This window comes from Carettochelys insculpta, chromosome 6 (genome assembly GCF_033958435.1).
Source record: "Carettochelys insculpta isolate YL-2023 chromosome 6, ASM3395843v1, whole genome shotgun sequence".
NCBI lineage: Eukaryota > Metazoa > Chordata > Testudines > Carettochelyidae > Carettochelys > Carettochelys insculpta.
Window position 1 is genome coordinate 64,628,832 of NC_134142.1, and position 15,571 is coordinate 64,644,402.

The following is a 15,571-nucleotide window of genomic DNA, read 5'->3' on the forward strand; positions in this document are numbered from 1 at the left end:
CTAACACTATGAGCTAATTAAATGCTACACCACCCTCCCCCCCCCCCCAAAAAAAAAAGGCGGGGGGGAGGGGACAGCGTGTGAAGGAGAAAGGGAAAGCTGTTTTGTAGGGCTAAAATATGCTGGAAATCCCCGGCTCTGTGAAGTTGCTAGGTGGTTTTAAAACCCTTTCTCTGCCTTATATGGCAAGGGGAAGTAGGAGTGGCCAGGCCTGCTCGATCAGGGAGGGAGCGGCGGGGAGATGGCTTTGCGCTTAAGCAGTTGTGCTGATGAAGTGGAAGAGCTGGTTTCAGATCAGTATAGGAGGGCATGTGTGTTTAGGAGGCGGGTGCTCCTGATTTTTTGACTGGGAGTTGTGCAATCCTTTAGGTCGGAGAAAGCGCCCTCCCTGGCTGTTGTCGCCACCGCCTTGTGAGGTTTTTTTTTTTTTTTTTTTTTTCTGAAGCTGTGAGCTCAGCCGATGAGTCAGAGCCATGCAATCCTGACACTGCATCGTGGGACTGGAGGTGAGCACGGAGCAAAACCCGGGACTGTCGATTTCAGCCAAGTGCAGCGTAGGGCTTTGCTCTGCCTGCGCCCAGAAGGGGAGCTGAGTAGGGGCCGTTTGGTGGGATATTCGGGATTGCAAGAGAACTTCCTGCTTCTTTCCCGAGAGCCCTCGGGATTGGGTCTGGAAAACGCGTTTGTGCCGTTTCTTGGCAAGTGGAGGGGGAAAAAAATAAGAGACGGGAGTCGTTCCGTTGCATCATCCTGACAGCGTCTGTCTTCTGCTCGGACGAGGTAAATTGAAATCTAGGTTGCCTGTAGAGTCTCGCGGGCCTGTACGCTCCTGCACCGTGCTCCTAACTGGGGCTAGACTGAGCACCATGGTGGAGAGAAGGCTATTTGAATCATGGCTGTGGTTTTTGCAGCGAAGAGCTGCGGGGGATGCAGGAAATGGAGAGACTGTTTGGTAACTTTGCTTTTCAGTTTTATTTATTTATTTATTTTTTTGCTTGTACAGTATAATGCATGCAAGCTGCCTGTCTGCAGCTACGCAGTTCAGTGCTGCTACTGGAGTGCTTCAGCAGCAATGTTGCTGTCTTAGTGTGGAAACTTGGTACAGAGAATTCTGGCTGTTCTTCATTTTAGTGAAATGTGGCAAATTGCCCTTTGGGTGGGGAGTTGCTTATGGTTGAGAGCAGAGAGGTGACTCAAATTGCATTGCTGTTTATATATTATTTGGCAGCTGCTGCTGTCTTGGTCATGCCATTTAAAATGAATACCCCTCATTGTGTTAAAATATGAGAATAAATTTAGTGTTAATGAACATGAGGGACTCACATGTTTGCTACAGGTGAAAGGTGTGTTATAGATTTTCCTCTCCCCACCCCCCCAGCCTCCGCCCAGATCTCTACAGTGTTTATCTTAATCCTCAACCCTAAATGCTGCTATCCTAATTCTGGATTTTTGAGTACGGATTCTTGAGTGTGACAAACTGGATGGCCTTTGGTGTGTATAAATAAAACTTTGGCTATGGCTGGCTTGTTTTCTGATAGGTATCCCAAGAACAGCTGTCTGTGTTTTATACAGGTTGGTGCTTCTGGCTCAGATTTTGAAATCTCCATGCACCCAGGTATTTGATTGCAGTAACTGCAAGTGTATATCCAAATCTTAGATATTTTTCAGGGAAACACTTCAAAATTTCAACCCTAGCCCGTAAGGATCCTGGTTTCAGTATCCTACAAGAGCAGAACAGCAGCAATGGATTATTTTAAGATTTTTTGGTAATCAGTTAATGTATGGTTAAAAACATTATGCAAGGTAGGGAGGGTTAAAGTGAACCAGTGCTTAGATGAGGTAACTGCAATGATTTACTTCTCACAGAACACCATATCAGTTCCTCTGGAGGCAATTTGCTTATTAGTTGAGACCATGATTTTATTTTAGAGTGTCTCCTTATGAACTTGGACATATTTGTTGCTGGGCTGTGAAAATAGGCAGTTCCAACTTATCACAATTCCCTGGAGACCTGGAAACTAGTTTGTTTTGATGGTTCAGAGATTACAGTTGTATGAGAGGGGAGCGGGCGAGCGAGAAACTATTCTATCTTCTTCTGGAGTGGGTTAGTGAAGTAGGTGGTGAAATTAGGGGTAACGTACAAGCAAGGTCACTTATTCGAAAGCACTAACATGCTATATCTAAAAAAGTCTCCTTTTAAAAATGACATCCAGGTGTATTTCTTACACCCCTAAAGGTTTTGATCTGTGTTTCTAGCTGTTACATTTAATAAAACTAAGTTTTAATTTTCACTGCAAATGTCCTTTTAGACTGCAGATAAGTTCATGGCAAAAATATGGTCCAGCTGTCTAGCATGGGCATATAGAACATATGGCTGCCCAGTCAGAATTAAGGCATAGTTTCTGCTGAGAAGAGACTGTAATAATTAATTCTGTGTGCACAAGCTGTGGCCCAATGGAGTTGACTTAATTAGCATTACTGCATGTTTGACAAGGCTTCCGTACATGTCCTGCACATTACTCCTGTTAAGAACATAAGAACATAAGAATGGCCATACTGGGTCAGACCAAAGGTCCATCCAGCCCAGCATCCCATCTGCCGACGGTGGCCAATGCCAGGTGCCCCAGAGAAGGAGAACAGAAGACAATGATCAAGTGATTTATCTCCTGCCATCCATCTCCTGCCCTTGTTCTGAAGGCTAGGGCACCATACTTTATCCCTGGCTAATAGCCATTTATGGACCTAACCTGCAAAAATTTATCAAGCTCTTTTTTAAACCCTAATAGAGTCCTGGCCTTCACAGCCTCCTCGGGCAAGGAGTTCCACAGGTTGACTGTGCGCTGTGTGAAGAAAAATTTCCTTTTATTAGTTTTGAACCTACTACCCATCAATTTCATTTGGTGTCCCCTAGTTCTTGTATTATGGGAAAAGGTAAATAATTTTTCTGTATTCACTTTCTCCACACCATTCATGATTTTATATACCTCTATCATATCGCCCCTCAATCGCCTCTTTTCCAAACTGAAAAGTCCCAGTCTCTCTAGCCTCTCCCCATATGGGACCCGTTCCAAGCCCCTAATCATCTTAGTCGCCCTTTTCTGAACCTTTCCTAGTGCCAATATATCTTTTTTGAGGTGAGGAGACCACATCTGCACGCAGTACTCAAGATGTGGGCGTACCATAGTTTTATATAGGGGAAGTATGATATCTTTTGTCTTATTATCGATCCCTTTTTTAATAATTCCTAAGATCCTATTTGCTTTACTAACTGCCGCTGCACACTGCGTGGATGTCTTCAGAGAACTATCCACTATAACTCCAAGATCCCTTTCCTGATCTGTCGTAGCTAAATTTGACCCCATCGTGTAGTACGTGTAATTTGGGTTATTTTTTCCAACATGCATTACCTTACACTTACCCACATTAAATTTCATTTGCCATTTTGCTGCCCAATCACTCAGTTTGCTGAGATCTTTTTGTAGTTCTTCACAATCTGTTTTGGTTTTGACTGTCCTGAACAACTTGGTGTCATCTGCAAACTTTGCCACCTCACTGCTTACCTCATTTTCTAGAGCCTAATATGTAGTTGTTGTGGTCCATTAACAAAGTGAGCAGGAGTGTCAAAAGAAAATTGGTAGGACCTGGTCTAAACCTGTTTGATCTTAATACAGTACATCCTTAGTTTAGTACAAATGGCAGTCCCTGCTAAAGACTGGCCCTAGGCTGGAATAGAACAGGTGCTGCAGGTCATGACTGTGGCATGGTAATAAAGCTATGGGTAAGGTCTAGGCTAACAGAGGAGGAATGGTCTACTGGTTAGAGTGCTAGCCTGACTTGTGCAGCCTTCATTCAGTTCCCTGTTCTCTTGCAAAGTTCCTGGGTTATCTTGGCAAGTCATTTAGCAATTCTGTGCATAAATTCCCATCTCTAAAATGGAAGTTGTGAAGATAAATTCATTAAAGGATCAGATTCAGTTGCAGTGAGGGTCACATAAGTAACAAAAATAGATAGTGGATTCCATCATTAAGAATGAAGTGCATTGGTAGTAGAGCAATAGGTAAAGTTGCAAATTAGTCAGCCAACTCATAAATGTTAGCTCTATAGGCATTAGAGTCATTGAGATATTTTAGGTGCTGTTCCCTTTAGCTTGCAGTTTGAGAGGGCTCTTGGAAAACACGCAAAAGAAGTACAGAAGAACAGACCTGCAAAAGTCTTTAAATCATAATTTGGAGATAACAGTAAAGCAAGCAGAGGTTACGGATCTGTTACAAGAATGAGTGGATTAGGTTCTGTGGCTTGCAACGTGTGGGAGGTTAGACTAGACCAGCAACAGGCAGCCATGACTCCTGAATGGGCCTCAGGAGGGGCCCTTCTTTGCCTCATTGTGCCATGGCAGATGACAGCCCACTGGGGTTCCACCTGACTCATGGTGGCTCAGCTCTTGGGGGGAAGGAGAGGAGTGGGGACAGTGAAAATCAGGTGATTTATGGTGCTCCTAAAGTGCTGGGAGGGACACAAAAGGGGTGTGGGAGGGGAGGGTAGCCAGGAGGCCTACAGGCTGCAGGAAGAGCCTCAGTGGGCCTGATTGTGATGGTTCCTTCTGAACTATCTGAGTACTGGCTGGAGCGTTTTGGAGCAATGCTTTCATATTGATGTTAGAGCTTTTCCGTAGACTGTAATAGCCAGGCTTGTTTGTGCTTTTAGAAAAATGTTACAATTCTCCTGAAGCAGCATGTTATGGAGATATCATTATACCAAATAATCTACACAAGAGGTGACTAGCAGGGGTCTCCCAAGGATCTGTTGTGGAACCAGTGCTGTTCATCATTTCCATAAGTTATCTGAAAACAGGCAAACAATGAGATGGCAAAATTGGCAGGTGGTACAAAATTGCTCAAGGTAGTTAAGTCCAAAGCTGACTGCAAAGAGTTATAAAGGATCTGACAAAACTGGGTGACTGAGCAACAAAATGGCAGATAAAATTCAGTGTTGATAAATACAAAGTAATGCACGCTGGAAAATATTATCTCAGTTATACATACAGTGATGGGGTCTAAATCAGTTGCTGCCACTCAAGAAAAGAGATGTTGGAGTCACTGTGTATCGTTCTCTGAAAACATCTGCTCAGTGGGTGCAGTGGCAGTTGAAAAAGGTAACAGTGTTAGGAACCATAGGAAAAGGATATGTAATAAAAGAGAAAATGTGCCACTGTATAAATCCATGGTATGCTCAGACCCTGGATAACACATGTAGTTCTGATTGTCCCATCTCCAAATAGATATAATAGAATTGAAGTAGGGCAGGGAAAAGGATGAAGGATATAGAATAATTCCATATGAAGGGAGATTTAAGAGACAGGGACTGCTCAGTATGGAAAAGAGATAACGAAGGGGAGTTATGATAGAGATGTACAAAATCTTGACTGGTATAGAGAAAGTGAATAGGGAAGTGTTATTTACCCTTTAATATAACACAAGACCTGGGATTCCCCAATGAAATAACTAGGCAGCTAGCTTAAAACAAACAAAAGGAAGTACTCCTTCATACAACACACTGAACCTGGGGAACTTGTTGCTGTGGATGTTGTGAAAGCCAAAAGTATAACTGGTTTAAAAAAATTAGAAAAATTGCTGGAGGATCAGTCCATGAGTGGCTTTTGGCCATGACAGTCAATGTCTTGCTAAATGCCTGACTGCCAGAAGTTGGGACTGGACGGTGGGGTGAATAACTCAACAATGGTTCTGTTCTCTTCATTCCCTCTGAAGCATTTAGCACCAGCCACTGTCAGAAGACAGAGTATAGGAATAGATGGACCATTGATCCAACCCAGTATGTCTATTCTTATGTTCTCAGTGATGGGCGAGCTTGCTAGATCTTTGTTTAAAGCTGCACTCCTGCATATTATTTTCTAAATTTTAGTTCCTATGATCAGAGCATAGCCGGTTTTTCCTTTTCATGATGCCTTCCAAAGAAATGAGCAGTGGTTTGTTTTGAGCCAGAAACTCCTGAACTGTAATCCATGCTTTACCACTGACTCAACACGAAGCAGTGGACAAGTCACTCTACTTATTACAAAAAGTGGACTAATAATAATATTTACCTGCCTGCTTAAGGATTTTGTGTGACTTAATTAATGCTCACACAGTTTTTGTGGGGCATCCTTTTCACACACTTTCTCAAAACGACCTATTGGCGCAAAGGGGCCTCCTACTGCTCCTGCTGAAGTTCTGGAAAATTCACTTTGACTTCAGTGAAAACAAGATCGGGTCCTAATGGAATCTGGACCCCTTGTGAGATGACTGATCTCTCTCCCTCCTTTTTTTTTTTTTGTCTGCACTTTGCAAAATGGTATTTTGACTGAAGAACTTTTATTATAATAACACTTAGCTGTTTCACAGGGAAGAGGAATAATGTTTAGAGTTAGATGCTGGAATCCAGTGTTCCCTGTAAGCTGAGTGCTTGGGTGACTTCCTAGAAGAGATTCAAATACCGGTCAGGTGATAAGCAGAACACCCACAGCTGGCAGCATGTGTTTTGACTGGTGGTGCACGTAATTAAATTTATTCTGCCCCACATGGAAAAAAATAGAGGGAACGCTGCTGGAGTCTTTTGCCAGTTTGTCCATTAAAGGGCTCCTTGATCTTGCTCAAGACATTTAAGTATTCAGAAGTAGGGAGGATCTATATAGCTTCTTTTTGTTTTAATTGGAATTGAGTGCTTAGCAGCATGGAAGTTTAAGCTCTTAATCTCTCGGTGCTTCAGTTTTCTTAGCCTCTGTTATGGAGTTAGTGATACAAATATGTTACAGGGATTAATTCACAAATGGTCTGGAAGTTTGTTTCAAGATCCACAGAGAGGGCTGTGGAAGTGCAGAATAAAACACCAAAGCTCTTTACAAACCTAGACTGATTAACCCTTGCAGCATTTCCTCTCATGAAGAGTTCAATGTGCATATTCTATTTTTTTTCTATGATACCCATGGGATTGTGACACAGTATTGTTACAATTGAGTCTAATGGTTGATTTAATTTTTTGCAAAAGTTTGCAGGCAGGAGAACTTTTACCAAATGCAGTTATAAAAAACATTACTCTTTGCTGGTAGTTTTCTAGGGCTGCCAGCTCTTCCAGCTGGAAGGACTGAATGCCATATTCAACAGTGGTGTCCAGTCCAGGAGAGTTGGCAATGCTGCTCTTTCTTGAAATATTGATAAATGCTGGACAGGTGGTTTGTTTCTTCTCTTGCTACAGTGCACTTGCCTGAATCAGTTTTGCAGGAAATTTCTGACTTTCTGAATATGTTTGAGGCTGATGTTGCCTATACATAGTTCCTGGTGTGTCGATTCAGAAAGCGATGTAATAAAGACACAAATTAGCTGCTACAGAATTGGTCTAAAATTTGCTTAACTTTTTTTGTATTGGTGACTCCTTTTACACCCTTGTTTTTACATTTGGCACTGTTACAAATGACGGTGGCAAAGTGAGGTTTGGGGTGGAGGCTGAGAGCTCATGACCCCTGGTGAGGTCGCAGTCGTCCCCCCCCCCCCCCCCAAGTTTGAGAACCCCTGGTGTGGTGTACTCGGTCTCCTCTGCCATGTGTGTGTCTCTCTCTCTCTCTCTCTCTCTGTATTGAAATGGGGTTGTTTTGGGTATTGAGGATGGGGAAATTTTGAATTCATAGCCAGGAAGTTAATTCCAGGGCTTAAATCTGTAGTGTTCACTTCTTAATAATCTGCCCCCCCCCATCTCAAACACCGCTTCTAAAATGCAATTGCTGAAATAATTTTTTCTTATGTGTTCACCTGACCATGTCATATGCACTGTCCAGTTTCCTATCTTACAGAACCACCTGCCTACATAGCTGAGGTGGTGCTTTCTATATTGCTCTCTTACTCCTTTGCTCTGGGAACAGCAACAGCCTGGGAAATCCTTTGTATTTCCCACAAGCATTCTAGTCCACCAGCAACTGTAGTCATGTCAGCTAAATCCCTTCAGACACCCCCTCCCCCACAGTACTTTTTAGAAGTTATAATGTTTATGTATACAGTGTTAAAAATTTGTAGCAGTTCAGTTGAATTTTGTCTACTGTTGGAAATAGCTCCAGTTTTAGCAATTTGCTAAATGATAGCTGAATTAGGGGTGACCATTATGTATGCGTAAGCATAGGCACAGATAAACTAAACCTTTTCAGCTAACCCAGTTGCTGAAGTCATATGATTGTCTGTCATAGACCTAGTGTAAGATACATGCATTTGACTAATGAGCAACTGTTGACCTTATTAGTGTAACCTTTGTACTTCTACCACCCTGTCTACTCCCTATTGTTTGATTATTCCCAATTCGTTGCATCATGTCTAAAATTAGACCATAAACATTGGGGAATAATCTTCCTTTTGTCCTATATGTGCCCAGCATTCTTGTGGGTGCTGTGAAAAATAATAGTCCCTTCCAACTGGAAATCTGAAAGTGCATAATAAATATTAATGTATTTAGTTTCACAACATCCATGTGAGACAGATACTATTTTTTTTTTTTTTTAAATCCCAGGGAGGAACTGAAATGATTACTTGATGACATAGTATGTGAGCAGGCTGGGAATAGAAACCAGCTCTCTTGACATTTTGTCATGCAGCTCTTGCCCTAGCCTTGGTCCCAAGCAACAGTGGGTAGCGCCTATCTGACGAATGGCAGAATGTCTCTGCTGTGGGCTAACGGCTATGGCAATGGCCTGCAACTGAAAAAGTGAGAAGAGCCATTTTTTTTTTTTTTCAAGTTCAGTTACAAAATTGATACTTCAAGCACCCCAATGCACGTGAATACAAGACAATCTTTAATAAATAATGTCAAACCATACATTCATCACCCCGTTTTTAAGAGCAAAGAGCACACGATGACTTGTACCAGTTAGGAAACAGTTACTCCTGTCTCCAGGCTTTACCTGCCGCAGTCCCCAAATCCACCCTCTTGTCAACAAGCTTTACCCCTCCCCCCATCCCCAGGCTTAATCCGTCTCAGCCCCAAAACCACCTCCCATCCCTAGGATTTACCTGTCTGAGAGGAGGAGCACTATGTGCTACTGCTGCTCCTCCATGGCCACTGTCTCCCTGCTGCCTCCTTCTCAGCATGGGTCCAGCAGGGCAGGCTCTGCTGCCCCTCCCCACCAGTTCTCTACAGCCTTAGAGTTCCCCTGCATGCAGTGCGTGGCCAACTTCTTGCCTTGCTGGCTTCCTCTTCTGGGGCTCCCTGCCAATGCTGAGTCCACTTGTGGCTCTGGAGGCTGCCGTTACTTAAACAAAAAAACTGAATCTAGTTTTAACTACAGGTATTATTTAAGTGGTAGCATGCTCCAGAGCGGCAAGAGGAGTCAGTGGCAGCAACGTTTGCAGCCGCAAGTGGCTCCTTAAAGAGCCGCGGGTTCCCAACCCCTGGGCTATGGTATGTTGAATCCATGTTGCCACCTATCTCAGGGGTTTGCATCCTGTGGCTCCAGAGTTGCACGCATCTCTTAAAGGATTTCTTTGTGGCTCCTGATGCTATAATTGCAGAGTTTAAAAAAAAAAAATTCCTGATTTCAATAAAGGGTAACATCTAAAAGCCCAATGAACAACTCATATCTAAATAGCAAATATGTGATCTTGAAAGATTGGATAACTTCCCCTTTGTTATGTGCAGTGCATTCTGGTACATGATACTATATTTGTGTTTTGATTGCATTGCTAATAATGTCTTGATTTTGAAAAGGAAAAGGACGCTTGCGGTGTTCCTGCTGTGAAGGACAATACACCTTTTAAGAAAGATAACTGAAATTAAACGTGAAGTAAAATTAGCATAAGTGAAATGGGTTTGTGAGTGAAAGTCAGGAAGATAGTGGTACAAACACACACATGTAAAGAGTGAGGAAATATAATACAGTAAACTCTTTCAGAACAGGCAGTCCTGGGACTGGGAGTTTGCCAGATATGCAGATATTTTGTTTAATAGAGAGCAACAGGCCAGGGTCAGTGCCCCCCCCCCAAAACACAGCTCAGCTGTCACCCCTGCACTCCAGCGCTGGCTCCTGCTCAACTGCTACCCCTACCTTGTTGGTGGGGACACCAGGGAGCCACTTGAAGACGGCAACAGGCAGCTTGCTGCGTCGCACAGGGAGCTGCTCAGGGTAGCAGACATCAGGCAGGAGAGCAGAGAAGGCCATTGGCTGCACATACAGGCAGCACAGAGGGACACAGGGCATACATTAAGTGGGTCGGCCCCCAGGGGCAGGGCATTGCTCTGTAATTCACAGGCACCAGCCATGACTTTGCTTCTCTGCACTCCCACCAAGTGTCCTCCGCCCAGACCTTCAGTTGTGAGTGATGCTGGCTATTTGAGTGTGCCGGTTATGCAAATACTGGATAAAAAACAATTTATTGTATGTAAAAAGTTTGTGAACACCATGCAGTAAACATGCATACTCTTACAAATCATTGTGTGTGTGCTGTTCTACAAATAGGGGTTATTGAAAGTATGGTTTGGTGTTATTTATTAAAGACAATCTCGTATTTACATGCATTTGAAAAAAATGGCTCTGCTTGCTAATTTGGTTGCTGACCCCTGACCTACGCATATCAGCCAGGAGGGGATTTTCATAGTAATGGAAAGTACTGTTACCCTAGCTTTCCCTCTTCCCCCTCAAGCTTTGTCTATGCTAGAGTTTTAGCAACAAAACCAGGGTTTTGTCAACAAAACTTGCAGAGCGTCTACACACAAAATGCGTTTTGTCCACAGCGTGTCAACAAAAATATGGCATTTCTGCCGACAGTGTTCTGTCTCTCCTCAGTGAGGAATAACACCTTTTTCAACAGTTTCTATGGAGAAAAAAGCCGTGTGGATACTCGGGGTGTGTGTGTGGGGGGGTGCTCTGTCAACTGACAGGACTTCTGGTTTACTGGGCAGCCCTGTTTGCTGAGCTTCCAGTTGGCTGTTCTGTTGAGAGAGTGGTGAGGCAGTCCTGGTCACTCTCTGTTCACAGAACAGATTGCAGTTTTGATCCACTTTTGTGCGTGGGTATGATCTATTGAGAGAAGTTGCAGAAGATCTCTTCCAGCAGTAACTTCTGTTGACAGATTGCTGTAGTGTAGATGTAGCCTCAGAGCAGACTGCCTCCACAAAACCCTGTGTGGACACCCAGATTTCTCATGCTTTTTACTCTTGGCCCAGATGCCAGGAAAGGCCAAGAGCGTTTAAAGGTATACTCTGCTGTGTATCTTCCTGCTGCAGTCCTGCAAAGTTGGGAAAGTGCTGTTCTCGGTGCAGGAAGGCACAATAACTTGGTCATATCTGCTCGGTATGTCCAGTTCCACAGCTGGCATATTTGCAGTGGCGAAACTCTGAGCGAAAGAAGTATGGCTATACCAGCTATGTGAGTCCAAACAGAAGAAGAGCTGTCTCTCTGTGCTTTTGTGACTACAGAGCTGTCTGCAAATCCTGCATGCTGGAGTAAACGTTTCTCTCTCTGTTGCTAGCAACTGCCTTCCTGGACGGTTCCAAACAGAAGAACCTAAAATAGCTGCAGGCACTTACAGTTAGCAGAAATGTTAACCGATTTCCACAGGAAAAGAACAGTACATAGCTTTCTAACTTTGTGTAGTCTCGGAACATGCAGTCATCTTAAGCCCTTTGCTTCTACTTAGGCATGCCCTAGCTCTGGCTGTACAATCTTCACATTGTGGTATTTCTTATGATGAGAGATGTCATTCAGGAAAACCATGAGATAAGAATCTCGTGTTCTGCAGCCGTCTTGAAAGATTTGGGAGAATTTCAATTCAGTTATTTTGGAAACATCACTTTAGACAGTTAAACTAAAGGTGTGGTTTGTGTTAATTGTTCTAAATTGTCTGGAGCTGCTGGAAGGGACACTGTCAACTCAAAAAATCATGGTTATTTGTAATAAGCTTGACGCACAAATGCTTCCCTAACATAATTTGCTTTGCTTTGCATGCATGCGTATTTTGTTCTTGTGGAGTGAGTCATAAGTGCAGGCCTTCCTATGCTGGTTTGCAGTTTGTAGGTTGAACTCACAATCTGCACATTGCAGCTCTGCTTTCTTAAAATCCATCTGCTGTTACTTTTGTTCCTCCATACACCAAAATAAAACCCAGAAGCATTTTGGAAAGCAAGCAGGTTCAGGAAAAACTATGACAGTGAGGCATGCTGACACATTCTGTACTTTAAAAGATGCCCTCTGTATAGGGCTGTTGTGTGTTTGAAAGCCTGTTCTGAGGTGCAGCTGCTGCTCTTCTGACCCTCCAACTCCATCAGACATTCTTTCGTTATAACATGCCCTTTGCTAGAATGTGTCAAAGTATTTGGAAGGAATGAAGAAGTAGTCAGTGAAGTTAATGAATAAATAAAAGCCATTAAATGACAGGCCAAAATGGCAATTGGAATACATGTTTGGGGGATTACAATATTTATTTATTTATTTAAAAAAATGCTGCACAGAAACAAAAGAAACCAGCTTAAATAAAGAAGGATTTTTCCAAGTCTTTTTTAGAGTGCTGTCTTTTCTCTTCACCACCTCCACCACTTGCTGGTAAAGGCAAAAGTGAGGGATCATGATGTGATGTAAGCAAACAAAATAAGGATGTGAATTTCTGCATGTTATGATTCATATCCATCAAAGCAAAATTTATCCTTGTTTTTGTCTTGATTTTTTTAATCACCTTTTACTTCCTGTTACGAATCAGAAATTCCACTTGAAGTTCACTTCATTTTGCTCATTTATAGCAGTATTGAATGTCTGATTTCCTCAAGACACTGGATCAGATGGGTAGGTAGATTGCTGTATGATAGCTTTCTGTTCAGCAGCATTGTGATGACAGACAGTGAACTTCATTCTGGTGACCCTTATTGATACGTTTGCTTTATGGGGTTTTATGGTTTTATTAGCAGTCTAGGAGTGAGATTGTGAAGAAATGAGAAGGGTGGTGTTATTATCTGTGAAATGTGCCTCAGAGGTGCACCAAGGGGCTGTTCTGACTGCTTGAAGTTGCTGTATCATTACTTTTGTCAGAAAGGATGTGCCAGGTACATTAAAGATACATTTTGGATTTTTTTGTTGTGGGCTCCATGTACTAGTTATGTCCAATTGCACTGAAGTGGTAAAACTTCCTGGATGCTAATTTCTCACCTTCATTGCCTGTCTCTCATTCTCTGTTTCTCACTGGAGAGTTCATTCTGTAGTGTGCAATATTTACCCTACGGACCTTATTGATTGCTAGGACTCTCACCTAATTTATTTGCCTAAATGATTCTTTTCCATTAGGAATGGCAGCCCTAGGCCTACAGTACTCCCATGTATTTTATTTGCACTGGGCCCTTAGGAAGCTAGAAACAATCCTGCCAGTCAGCATGATTCTTTAACTCTAGATTTAGGTTGCCTCCATTGTGTTGCACTGGATAACTGAAGAACATATTTCTTTAGACACCTCCTGTCCCATCTTCCTCTCCCTCCACCCCAGGCTTTTAAATATTTGTAGGAAAGGTTTTGCTGCCTGTGTTATGGGTGCAGATGGCATAATTTTTAGAGCAGGATTTAATTTCTTTTGATTTCTGAACCAAGCATATGATTTTCAGTGCCTGGTGGCCCTCAGCAAGCCTTATTCCTCCACACTCCTGATTAGATAAGATAGACCCATCTTTCTTCCACATAGCTTTACACTGATAGTACATTTTCCCCTTTCCAATCCTGATGCGAAAGAATGCGTTTTTGCTTTGCTTCCTGCTTTCAGGAGTCTGAAGGTGGTGATTGGGAGGGAAGGCTGGGGGGATGCAGTCTGCAGGAATTCTGTTGGTGTTGATTACTTTCAAGAAAACAGTTGCAAACTTGTGATGGCCATGATTTTCCTGGATATGTACAGTGTGTGCAGAAAGTTGTTCTGTAACCTCTGCAGAGTTCATTCTACCCACGCCTGCCTTCATCACTTCTTCTTATCCAAGTCTGTCACAATAGTTGGAGGTTTGCCATCACTAAACCACCATCAGGCTGAGATGAGAACTTCTTTCCTGCTTATGGCCTATCCTAAGTCTCCAGTGATGTAAGGCTGTTGAATTACACCAGTTCACCATCTTTTGCATCTACACAAAATATTGGTAGATGAGGGGATCAGTTACATTTCAAAATGTGGAGCTTTAATATGTCTTCCACTGCTGTGCTTGTGTGTTTGTGGGGTTGACCTTGTTCCCTTCACCTCTACAGCTGATATTTTGACAGGTATTGATTGTGTGCTCCACTCAGAGTTAATTTATTTGCAGATAGGCAGTCTTGGAAGATCATGTGTTCCTTTGCTTTGCTCACCAGTCATTGGTGTATTATAGCCATAAACTTTGCACCCAAGGACAGGGAGGAGCTCCTTTCAGAAATAACTACGTTTTGTTTGCTGTCTGGCTGGATCAGCAATTACAAAATTTCCTCTCTTTCTTTCTCTTTTATTGCATTTTAACATCCTACACATTTCCCCCGCATGCTTACAATTCTGGACCGTGAAAGGAGAGATCTGAATCAAATAACTGAACTTTGGCTTCCATGTAGTGGCATGGAGTGCAATTGCTTTATAATGGATCTACTCTGTGCTGTGACTCTTTGTTGTTAGCTTCTGGATCTGTTTTCTTTCTATGTCAGAGGAATTAAAGGCTATTATTCCCTTCCTGTAACAACATAAACGTAGCCTGTTTTCAAAAAGCAAACAACCCCGCTCTCATCACTTAAGGTTCATTTCTCAGCTAGATATTATCATATAGATGGAGTGTTGTACATATGACTTGGGAGGCGATTGTCGCACTTTACTGGCACTGGTGAGGCCTCTGCTGGAGTACTGTGTCCAAATCTGGGTGCCTCATTTCAGGAAAGATGAAATTGGAGAGAGTCCAAAATAAGATTTGAGAAAATCCTATATATGAAGAGAGGTTTTAAAAAACCCTCAGCATGTTGTTTCGACTTGGAAAAAAGAAGATATGGGAGGGGAAGATGTGATAACACTTATCAAATATATTAAGAGCTGTTTTAAAGAGGACAGTGATTGGTTTTTCTCCATGGCCACTGAAGGCAGGACAAGCAGTAATGGACTTGGCTATAGCAAGGAAGTTTTAAGTGAAATATTAGGGAAGACTTTGACACTAAAATGGTAGTTTAGCTGGAAAAGGATTCAAAGGGAGACTGGGGAATCCCTGTCATAGGAGGATTTTAATAACAGTTTGGATGAATGCTCTCAAGGATGATCTCGATTTCCGAAGTCCTATCTCAGAGCAAGAACCTGGACTTGATAACTTCTGAAGATCCCTTCTAGCCTCACATTTCTATGATTCTGTTACAACGGTAGTTTAAATAAAAATCACATAGTTTTAATGACTTTTAGAGTTACTTTAATACTTACATACAGTAGACCCCTGAGTTATGTGAGGGTTGCGTTTCTGGTCAGTAGCCTGGCTCCAGCTCCCCTGGGCTTGCAGGAGGTGGGAAACTGACCAGTGCTGGTCAGTTTTCCTGACTCCCAGAGTGGTGGGGAGTGAGGAACCAGGTGACAGCCTGGTTCCCCTC

At 42.7% G+C, this 15,571-nt stretch overlaps 1 protein-coding gene across 5 annotated transcripts in view; it reads left to right on the forward strand.

The window, feature by feature from the left end:
• The window catches only part of MIDEAS (mitotic deacetylase associated SANT domain protein), a 93,119-nt gene that overhangs the window by 26,132 nt on the left and 51,416 nt on the right, over nt 1-15,571 (forward strand). Inside the window, exon 1 of one of the 5 annotated variants that reach the window (XM_074997099.1) lies at nt 289-506. The exons of 2 other annotated variants lie outside the window; for them this stretch is intronic. The gene's annotated coding sequence lies outside the window, so the exon portion shown is untranslated. 2 more of the 5 variants (XM_074997095.1, XM_074997097.1) reach the window with 2 other exon arrangements.